Source organism: Schistocerca americana, chromosome 1, assembly GCF_021461395.2.
Source record: "Schistocerca americana isolate TAMUIC-IGC-003095 chromosome 1, iqSchAmer2.1, whole genome shotgun sequence".
Classification (NCBI taxonomy): domain Eukaryota; kingdom Metazoa; phylum Arthropoda; class Insecta; order Orthoptera; family Acrididae; genus Schistocerca; species Schistocerca americana.
In genome coordinates this window covers 982,210,349-982,221,549 of record NC_060119.1, presented here as the reverse complement: position 1 = coordinate 982,221,549, position 11,201 = coordinate 982,210,349, and the positions used below count along the sequence as shown (strand labels likewise).

The following is an 11,201-nucleotide window of genomic DNA, read 5'->3' as shown; positions in this document are numbered from 1 at the left end:
GCTGGAGGTTCCAGTCCTCCCTCGGACGTACGCGCGCGCGTGTGTGTGTGTGTGTGTGTGTGTGTGTGTGTGTGTGTGTGTGTGTGTGTGTGCGTGCGTGTTGCTCTTAGCATAAGTTAGATTAAGTAGTGTGTAAGTCTAGGGACCGATGACCTCAGCAGTTTGGTCCCATAGGAATTCACACAAATTTTGTGCCGGGTGACAACGGTAGATTGTGTGCAAGTACAGGTCGGAGTGCATAGGTTTTCAGCAAACGCCGTGGCTAAGGCTTCCACTTTGTTTGTGGCGGAGAGGGGACATCTTTTTCTGCATCCTCGATGTATTGGATGTTACTGTTAATGCTGTTCAGATATTCCAAGAATTCTTCAAGTTATTCTTCAAGTTGTTCTTCCAAACCTGTGTACTTAGTCCAAACAGTTTTTGATAGGCACATTCTTTGAAATTGATATGGTCGAGCTATTTAGTAACCATCTTAATGTCAGCTTATTTTACGTACAAATGCTAGTATTAAGAATAGCCTGAAGGCGTTACAATGGTAAGCTCGTTAGCCCCTGCTGTTGCAAACCTCCTTATGGAGAATTTCGAGGCGCCATTAAAGCTTAATTGTTTCTTCCGATACGCTGACGACACATTTGTGATTTCGCTCCACGGATGTGAAACTCGCGACGAGTTGTCGAAACATATCAACAGCTTTAACAGTCCTCGTTCGCCACAAACGAAATTAAAGCCTTAGCCACAGTGTCTATGCAAAAACTACACACACTTTACGCAACTCACTTGCAGGCCTCTGATCCTGCATTGGTATATTTCCAAGTATAGTGCGACAGAACTCATTGCCTTCCCATTATTTTCACTCACAATTATTAGACGGAACATAACTTGTTTGTTATTTACTCCGTAATACTTCACAAATTACCCAAGTCTGCCCGCTGCAGTGCTTGGCTGGCCGAGACATACTTCCGTACGCTAAGCTCTCTCGAGGCTACCTGGCTCATCCGCTCTCTGCGAGGGCTCACCAGTACCTGCGTGCACAAAGGACCCGGAAGGTCCTGTTAAGCACACTGGATTTTACAATATTTGTCGACAGGAAGGAGATTATACTAGACAAGCTGACCTGTTCAGTTTGCAAGATGCCACTAGATGGCGGCAAAGTGAGTTACGAAACTCAACAAACTCCCACTCTAAAACGAGTCTTCTCATTTTAAAACGTAAACAAGTACAAATGAAAATGTAAATCAAGGAAAACAATAAAAATGAATATCATATCATTACACACCCTATCATGGCACACGAAAATTAAATACAATAATACTTAGTATACACAAAAAACAACAAAATATTAGTGTCACACTGCATATGAAACATAAAAAAATCAGTACTGACAACAGTCAGCCCACAAGAAAATATATGCACCTCATCAAGCTGAGACCGTGTGCTACGATTCGTTGCTGTAGCCGGCCGGTGTGACCGTTCGGTTCTAGGCGCTTCAGTATGGAACCGCGTGACCGCTACGGTCGCAGGTTCGAATCCTGCCTCGGGCATGGATGTGTGTGATGTCCTTAGGTAGTTAGGTTTAAGTAGTTCTAAGTTCTAGGGGACTGATGACCACAGATGTTAAGCCCCATAGTGCTCAGAGCCATTTGAACCTTTTTTTGTTGTTGTACGTGATGGCTGGGTGTTGTGTGCTGTCCTTAGGTTAGTTAGGTTTAAGTAGTTCTAAGTTCTAGGGGACTTATGACCACAGCAGTTGAGTCCCATAGTGCTCAGAGCCATTTGAACCATTTGTTGTTGTAAATAGCAATCTGGCGACGTTCTTTCATCGTGTACCACCACACATATGAAGGGAATACGTCACTATTCACTGTTTAGGCAGGGGAGACAATTTCACTAACAAGCTTATTTTAATCTATTCTTTGGACGTTTTCACAATCACACGCTTATCAGACAGGACCTGTAAACACCTGGTCGACGACAATGAGCCTCCGAACCAAGGGATGCAAGTTATCCTCCTTGACTAGCACACGACCGCCGATTTGGGGTTGCCACACTCCTTCTCATGTCCATTTACTTCGTTGTTGCAGCTGATATAGCTACTCAGTGGCGACCGCTTCCAAAAGGACTGATGGTAGCTGTTGTAGAAACTGCCATCTGTGCAACCTGTTGGCGGGAATCTCAGGGATAGAGGATTTAGGATAGGCACGAGGAGGATTCCCTATAAAATCCCCGGTTTCCAGTCGTCAAGAGGCTTGTTGCGATTCAGCGAACCAGCTGTATGTTGCTGAAAGTGTGCTCACACTATTTAATTTACTTGCACATAGTTTTCCGTGGAGTTAAAGGAGCCCTACCAGACAAAATGCAACTAAATTTTGTGTTAATCAGTGTGGGGTTATTTGGCTTCTGTAGACTTTTCTTGCCAAAGATACCGGAGGAAATGTCTGTCTCCAGAACCGTATCTATTCTGGCAAGTTTAGAGAAGTGGGGATCAGCCAGAGATCGACCAAACGGAATGTTCCAACCTGTTGTGTCTATGTACCTAGATGGCAACTCACTGTTGATACTGTCCACAACAGCGCAAATAGTTATGAAGCGAGAGTTATCAAGTTTGGAAGACATGCCGACCTTACAAGTTTGTGACCAAGCAGTGGCAAAGCTATTGTTTACGCTATTCACAGGGTACGGTTGCTCTCTTACTTTCAATTTTAGTTTTCTGCCATGCCCTTGGATATACAGGACATTTGGCTCCCACTGTCTAGGAGCACACTACTAGGCTGCCGTCTACCCCATGTCTTTAATACTGACAACAGCAATGTATTACAGTCGCCAGGCGATATCCCTTTAGTAGACTGATGGGACAAGTAGCAGTTTGCAGAGTCACCAATCTGACTACACCTTGCGTCAGCTGACGCGTGCAGCAATTTATTGTTTCTTCCATTACAGATCTTAACTAGTAGGAGCCTTGCGCTTACTAGCAAATTTATCAGGGTACATGTACAAAAGACACAGCTTATTTCTCCTGACAGATGCCCGTCGATACCCAGTGCTTGAAACCTCTTGAATTTCTTGATAGCGTGATGCTCGTTACAAAATTTGCAATTTTTTTTTTCTATCAGCATAAGCCGGATGTACCTTCCACACACGTGCTGGAACTGCCTCGCAAATCTTCTGATGAGCTGTTCCTGAAGTGAACTCGAGAGCCCTTCATTCCGTTTCCAAAAAATCTGTGAATTTATTTAGAACGGTGAATGTGCACTCACACATTTGTCTCTCCCACTCATGACCGGTTGTGGGTCGCTTCATGAAGTGGAACGTGAAGTTTAAGAGCCTCTAATACATCAACGTGCCATGGCCGACTGTAACCTTTGAATGTAATTACTTTTGTATTATCAAAAATGTTCAAATGTGTTGGAATTCTTAAGGGACCAAACTGCTGAGGTCATCGGTGCCTAAGCCTACACACCACTTAACCTAATTTACATTAACTTACGCTAACAACACACACACCCAGGACTGAGGGAGGACTCGAACCTCCACCGGGGGGAGCCGCGCGGACCGTGTCAAGACGCCTAAGATCCCGCGGCTACCCCGCGAGGCGATTATCAAACTTCTGCGTACTAAGTACCCAATCAATCGATAGGTTTCCTGTGTCACAGGTATATGTTTCGATAGGTCCTTTGCTTCACCTCGCAAAGAGCAATTTAGGTGATGAAATTTTTGGACGTCATCAACTGAATTATTATTGACAATCAGATTCAAGAAGGCATCTCTGTAGAACGACCAGGTTAATAGCAGGTTGTTTCATAGTACTGACATTGCCTGTCGGATTCGATCCAATAGGCTGTGGCAGCTGTACGTGCGTCTTCATTAAGTCCTTGATATTAGATTCAATGAAATCACAGGTATCCTTGAATTCCGCCCTGTGCTTCAATTTCCAGCCGACCTTGGGATGACTCATAATCAGTCTGAATTCGTATCAGTCTGTTTAATTGCGAATGCAGCATTTCAGTGCTCATTTCAGCATTTCAATGTCTCCAGCTTGCAAAAACTCCCTAAGCGTGGGAGGGCTGTCTTTGCAACCCCTCTGTTTGGCTAACCGTGTTCTCTCAGAGGAATCCATTTTGGGAACAGGCGGATGATAACGGGAAGCCAACAAACAGTTGCGCTTACCAGGTTGCAGTCTGCGGGAAATAAAACCGACGCTAACAGCCGGCGCGGCATGGGCTGTAGTGAAGTTTCGGCGGGAGAAGGGGAAGTCACAGCAGATGCGTGGCATCGTCCCTATCTGAATTCCTGGTAATTTGCGTTCGACAAAACACATTAACCACCGGCAAAAATGTCTCTGAACACTGGTGTCACAGTTGCTGTTTTCGAAGTCCCGAACAGGCTTTAGAACAGTCGGTAGCACTTATCGACGAAACCGAGAATACATGCCACTCACACGTGGTCAGTTTCCCGCGGTTTTGTAAACGTTCACAAATATCGGAACAAACACGAGCACGAACGTAAATATTCCGAGTGTTCACAGTATCCGGCTGGAAGGACCACACAGCGATCTGTACTTGCACTGGTATTTGCTTTGCTTACAAAACAATTCTCTCTCTTTAATGCAGGTATACGATATCTAATTCGCTGAACAGGGTGCCTGACATGTCACACCAGTCCTGGTAACATTCCACAGCGTTCTTCCCGTGCCAATCCCATCAGAAACCGGTAAAAAAAATTCCACTACATTTAGTGAAGATACAGTTAACGGCGATATGAGGACATGGGCTCTGCAGAGACGACATAGGCTGGAGAAAATTCGATCTTGTCCTCTCAACTGACTGCCTTGTTCCCCCTCGACCAAGTGACTTGTAATTGGGAATTCCTGGCGAGCACAGTGGACACGCCGAGTCCCCCCGCCCATCATACCACTCGAACAGATGCAATGGAGGGTCGAAAACCACCGAGAAATCTCACTTACGGTATGTTTCCAATTTTCAGCCGAAGAAGGAAATATTTCATTTTCGCACACACTATAGCCTCCCTCTCCTCGTAGTTTGGATTCAATCGTCCGTTTCCCGTGATAGTTGCACGTTTCAGAAAGGTTACTGGAGTAAGGGAAACTTTGAAGAACGAAAAAGGAAAGACCGCACTGCTATTCGGTAGTAGTGTCATTATACAGCTGTCTCCAAATCGTGTGGCCAAGGAATATCGATACGAGGCGAAGGCAAGACAGAACCGCACAGAAACAGTTTGGTGTTCTTGTTGTGAAACAACAGCGAGCTTTCGAGGAGAGCACGCGGTGTGGACAGACAAGCTGAGATACGGAGGTGTAATCGGTATTTCCTCTTGTTGCGCTTGTCGGTGTCAGAGTGGGCGCGTTTGCCGAGGGAGGGGTGTGATGGCCGGCGCTTCCTAGAAGAGCGGCTGCAGCGTCGCGGGGCCTGGAAAGGCATCCTCGGCCGGCCGGCGGGACGGGACGGGACGCGGCGCCCAGCCCGGCCCCGGCCGCCTAGGCGACAGGCGGCGCCTTCCTAGTAGGGACACCAGCCACACCCAGCGCGGCCCACGGCTGACCCCAGCGCACCCCGTCGCCGGGGAACGAGCTGCGTGCCTGACTCACAGGCCACTAAGACAACAATCTCACATCACGCACGATTCCAGGAAACCCGACTCCTACGTATGGCCAATACAGACTGACCTCCAGAATGCATTCCCTGATAAGCAAACACCTGTTTCGTATGCAAGCTTTAAAGAGATACAATGCACGCGATTTCTTACGAGATACCATCTTTCCACTTTCTAGTAAACAGCGCAGCAGAAAAGTAACAAATGCAGGTGACCTTCTGGATGGATTTTTTTTTTTTTTTTTATGAAATATGATTTCAGTATCACAAAGCCTGGCACTGTAACCGATAGCAGTTGTTCGTACAGAGACTGATATAATCGGCCAAGACGAAAGTGTGGCGTCAATGGCTGCTAAGTTTGCAGATATACTATCGAGTTAAAACTTCCTGCCAGATAAAAACTGTATGCTGGACCGAGATTCGAAATCAGAACCTTTGCCTTTCTCGGGCAACTGCTCTACCAGTCATGTCTCCGCAATATCGCTTCTTCCATGACTGCTAGTCTTGGAAGTTTCGTAGCAGAGCTTCTGCGAAATTTGGAAGCTACGAGACAAGGCACTGGCGGGAAGAGAGAGAGAGAGAGAGAGAGAGAGAGAGAGAGAGAGAGAGAGAGTGTGTGTGTGTGTGTGTGTGTGTGTGTGTGTGTGTGTGTGTGTGTGCGTGCAGCTTACAGGCGCTCAACGCCGAGGTTATCAGTGCCCTTACATATATTAAAAGACCTGAATGTCGATAAAATGTCGAACATTGTTGTCACACAGTGAGGAGAAAACCTATAAAATGACTAATTCACTCACTCCCACAAAACTCGCGTTGATCCACACTATCGTTCTATCTCACAGACCGTAATGAAATACGGAAGGTTGAAGGTGCTATACGTGGGAGTAAACCAGAACTAAAACCACAGAACAGTTCAAAGAAATGCACAGAGAAATGTGACTGTCTGACCACTTACAAAAAACATGTGTGAGCCAGAACACATTAAGAACATCTTCCCAAAATTTTCGAAAACAAATTGGGCACATCACAAAACCTAAGAGTCTCACACATTCGTTTCAATGTCACTTAAAATACAGGGCACAACTGCCGGCAAATCTGCAGCTGTCATCTGGTCCTGTAATAGAACACAGTCCAGTAAAATGCGGAGCACAGCGATCTGTACGCCACAAGCACCACACACTGCAGGATCCTCCAGTCGAAGCAAGAACCCACGTGTCAGAGGACTGTGGTCTATACGAAGATGAGTAGGCAGAACCTCATCCCGTCTTCGTGCCCGAAAGGACGTACGTCATGTTCACGTTGTGCGCTTTACTAGACGCACCTTATTATCAGTCACCTGCAACCACTCGGTGTCCCATCGAAGCATGACTCTTTACCTGAACAGCGAGGAGATAGCATGCAGAGGAATAGCGCACTGAAATAACCGGAGATAGCTACATGCCTCCTTGGCTGCTACATCCACCCTTTCATTCCCAGTAATACTCATGTGTCCTGGTACTTACCAGAAAGACACTTCCTTCCCCAGCCGTTGTAATTGAAGGAGTGCGTCCTGTATATTCTGGATTAATTTATCCGCTGTGCACAAGCTTTGTAGAGAGTCAAGGACACTAAGAGAACAAGGAGTATAGCACTCAAAGCACGTCTTATCTGCTCCAGTACCGCAAGATCACATATAGTTTCGCGTCAAGACAGTAAAGAGTTTAGAGGCAGTCGCACCTTGAGAACATGATCAGGGAAAGCAACAGAGCAACCAGCAGAGTACCTACCCATCTTTCGACCTATCCGTAAATGCAGCTGTAGAGTTGGTGCACTCAGTTAAAATGGCAGAAAATAAAATATTAAAACACATGCAGAAGTGTGATCACTCCTGCACTGCACTAAATCTGAAATTACTCTGGGACCTTGCAGTAACTGGTGGTACACTGAGAGGCCAGGCTTTGGGGTTGTACTTGCTCCAAACCAAGTGACTCTAGCACATGCTGCACACGGTTCCAAAATGGTCTTGTTGCTCGAGGACGATCAGAGAAAAGGTGTACCAAATACGGACGAGCAACATTATGGTATGTATACTTATATGGATACGGATTACCTGCAGCCGTCTAGAACGAAATTAGAATTATATTAATACCTTCAGCTGCTGACGGGCGTTGATATATATCAACGGGGACAGGTGAAAATGTGTGCCCCAACCGGGATTCGAACCCGGGATCTCCTGCTTACATGACAGACGCTCTATCCATTTGAGCCACCAAGGGCACAGACGATAGTGCGACTGCAGAGACTAACTCGCGCACGCCTCCCACGAGACCCACATTCTCACCTTGTATGTCCACACACTACATTCGTAGTGTCCCACCCCAACACACTCATTACTCCTGGAAGGCATTTTTACCAAGTTCCGTAAGAGTTCGGGGAATATGTGTGCATTCGCACAGAAGAAGACATGCCCGAAAGAACAGATACCATATCCATATAAGTATATACTTCTGGCAATACCGGCCATGACCTTCTTCTTCTTCTTCTTCTTCTTCTTCTTCTTCTTCTGTGCGGATGCACACATATTCCCCGAACTCTTAAGGGACTTGGTAAGAATGTCTTCCACGAGTAATGAGTGTGTTGGGATGGGACACTACGAATGCAGTGTGGGGACATACAAAGTGAGAATGTGGGTCTCGCGGGAGGCGTGCGCGAGATGGTCCCTGCAGTCGCACTATCCTCTGTGCCCCCGGTGGCTCAGATGGATAGAGCGTCTGCCATGAAGGCAGGAGATCCCGGGTTCGAGTCCCGGTTGGGGCACACATTTCCGCCTGTCCCCGTTGATATATATCAACGCCCGTCAGCAGCAGCTGAAGGTATTAATATAATTCAACCTGTAGAGGAGCTGTGAACTCCACAACTTTGGCAACCTCAGCCTTGTCTGATGTTCAGGGATGAGGTATGGGATTTAAAGGAACTGCAGCACAAGTGCACTGACAAATGCAGGTAAATGGAGGAGAAATAAAAACTTTTGAGGTTCGCCGATGACATTGTAATTCTGTCAGAGACAGCAAAGGACCTGGAAGAGCAGCTGAACGGAATGGACAGTGTCTTGAAAGGAGGATATAAGATGAACATCAACAAAAGCAAAACGAGGATAATGGAATGTAGTCGACTTAAATCGGGTAGTGCTGCGGGAATTAGATTAAAGTAGTAAATGAGTTTTGCTATTTGGGGAGCAAAATAACTCATGATGGTCGAAGTAGAGAGGATATAAAATGTAGACTGGCAATGACAAGGAAAGTGTTTCTGAAGAAGAGAAATTTGTTAACATCGAGTATAGATTTAAGTGTCAGGAAGTCGTTTCTGAAAGTATTTGTATGGAGTGTAGCCATGTATGGAAGTGAAACGTGGACGATAAGTAGTTTAGACAAGAAGAGAATAGAAGCTTTCGACATTTGGTGCTACAGAAGAATGCTGAAGATTAGATGGGTAGATCACATAACTAATGAGGAGGTATTGGATAGAATTTGGGAGAAGAGAAATTTGTGGCACAACTTGACTAGAAGAAGGGATCGGTTGGTAGGACATATTCTGAGGCATCAAGGGATCACCAATTTAGTATTGGAGGGCAGCGTGGCGGGTAAAAATCGTAGAGGGAGACCAAGAGATGAATACACTAAACAGATTCCGAAGGATATAGGTTGCAGTAGGTACTGGGAGATGAAGAAGCTTGCACAGGATAGGGTAGCATGAAGAGCTGCATCAAAGGAGGTAGTGAACTATGGGGCTGCACAGCCATATAGATCTTTCTGACCTCACCATACGAGGGTACACTTAGTTCTTTTGATCTCCTGTATCTTCCATTCTTGAAGGAAGGCACTGCAGTCCCTAATAAAGACAGGGTGATCCCCAGAGCAACTGACACACTTTGGAGGAGATGTACAACCAACTCCTTCATGGGCGGCATTACCGCATTTGCCTAAGATGGTGTGTTCAAAGCGCTGGCAAGTAAACCAGCGCAATGGGTTGGGATAATACGGCCGCACACTGAGGCGAAGGAAACCTGAAAGATTCGTGCGGCTGTAAGTCAGTATAAACGAATCTGATTTCACAATATCGCCATCCACCCTTTTCATTATGTTTTGCACATCAACAATTCATTTCTTGGATCACCCAGCTTTCAGTTCTTTTCGGGGAATGTCAACCAGATCCCCGCAAGTCACAACACCTTTGCTGTAGTTAAGACGTTGTGCAGTTCATTTTCAATTACCTACTCCCCGAGGCATTGGAAGTAACTCGTTTCTACCAACAGGGCCCCTTTTCACAAGTGCTTGACAGAATTTAAATTATCAGCAATGCCCTCATAGCTTTTTTTGTATGTAGAAAGGTAAACCTTTCTCAAAAGCTGCTTATTTTCGTTTAAATATAAGAATCACAGTCTGACCAACATCATCATGTGTTCTGTTACTAGAGACTAAAAGACTGTGTGTAATTCACATGTCTCATGATCTGGTGACACGAGTCCTCTTGTTCGACTGGGTGTCAGTACCCACCAGCGGCCCACCCTTGTCTCTGGGAAGAGGCAGAGAGAATTTCTAAGGCTGCCTCCCGGTCCCACGAGAATCTACGGAAATGAAAGTCCGACTAGACAGAACCGCTTGTGCCTAGATAAGCCTTATACAACTGTGGTGAAGCAGATTCCCCAGAGGTTGCCGGCTAACAACTGTACCACCTCAACAGCCACGCATCTCATCAGCGCACAGTACACATTGAGACTGAGGGTTTTTTCATAAAGATTTTTAGTATCCTCACGATTCGGGCTGTCATATCAAGGTCCCCGTGCCCAGCGACACACAATGTTCCACTGCAGTGCCGCATAGTGGTCGCCGAAGCGTGCCCAGAGCTTAAGGTGACGGGGGACTGGCGACACTTACCAGTCCCCAGTTGAGGAACCCCAAGGAAGCCAAGCCCGTACTCAGCAAACGAATGTCGAGCCGCCCCCCCCCCCCCCCCCTCCCGAGGGCCTGGCGGAAATACAGCTGCGAGGAAGGGTCGTGAGTCGTGCTCGGGTAGCTCAGTCAGTACAGCACTTTCATGCGCAAGGCAATGTCCTGAGTCCGATTCTCGGTCCAGCACACAGTTTTAATCTGTCAGGAAATTTCATATCATCGCACACTCCACTGCAGAGTGAAAATTTCATCCTGGTTAGTATGAGAAATCAGAATTTCAAAAAATTGGGTAAGCAGGTGGGTAAGTTGTATCTGATATGGCAGGTAAGATACTCAACCATACTAAACGATACCTACAGAAACAACAGTATTCGACAGTAAGTTGAAAATAGCATAAGTACCTTAAATATCGGGAAAGCTTCAAGCGATATTTGTTTCAAACCAGATGAGTACTTGTTATATTTTCAGCTAAGCACACTCTCAACAAAAGCTATAGGTCCGACCTGGTAAATAAATATTAAAAGACAGCAACAGAAGTAGAAGCCATCACTATTTAAACTAAAGCGTTGATTTGCATTTAAGTATTTGTTAACACAAAAAAAAATTTCGCTACGACATGGGAAATATTAAACGCTTTACGGACAGCCCACAAAAATAACAACTTAAGATT

General features: G+C 45.9%; 1 non-coding gene across 1 annotated transcript; it reads left to right on the top strand.

Annotated features, from left to right (window-relative positions):
* Positions 1-8,324: 8,324 nt before the first annotated feature.
* Positions 8,325-8,399, top strand: Trnas-uga. Its single transcript has one exon. It is a non-coding gene; the product is annotated as a tRNA-Ser (tRNA).
* Positions 8,400-11,201: the final 2,802 nt, after the last annotated feature.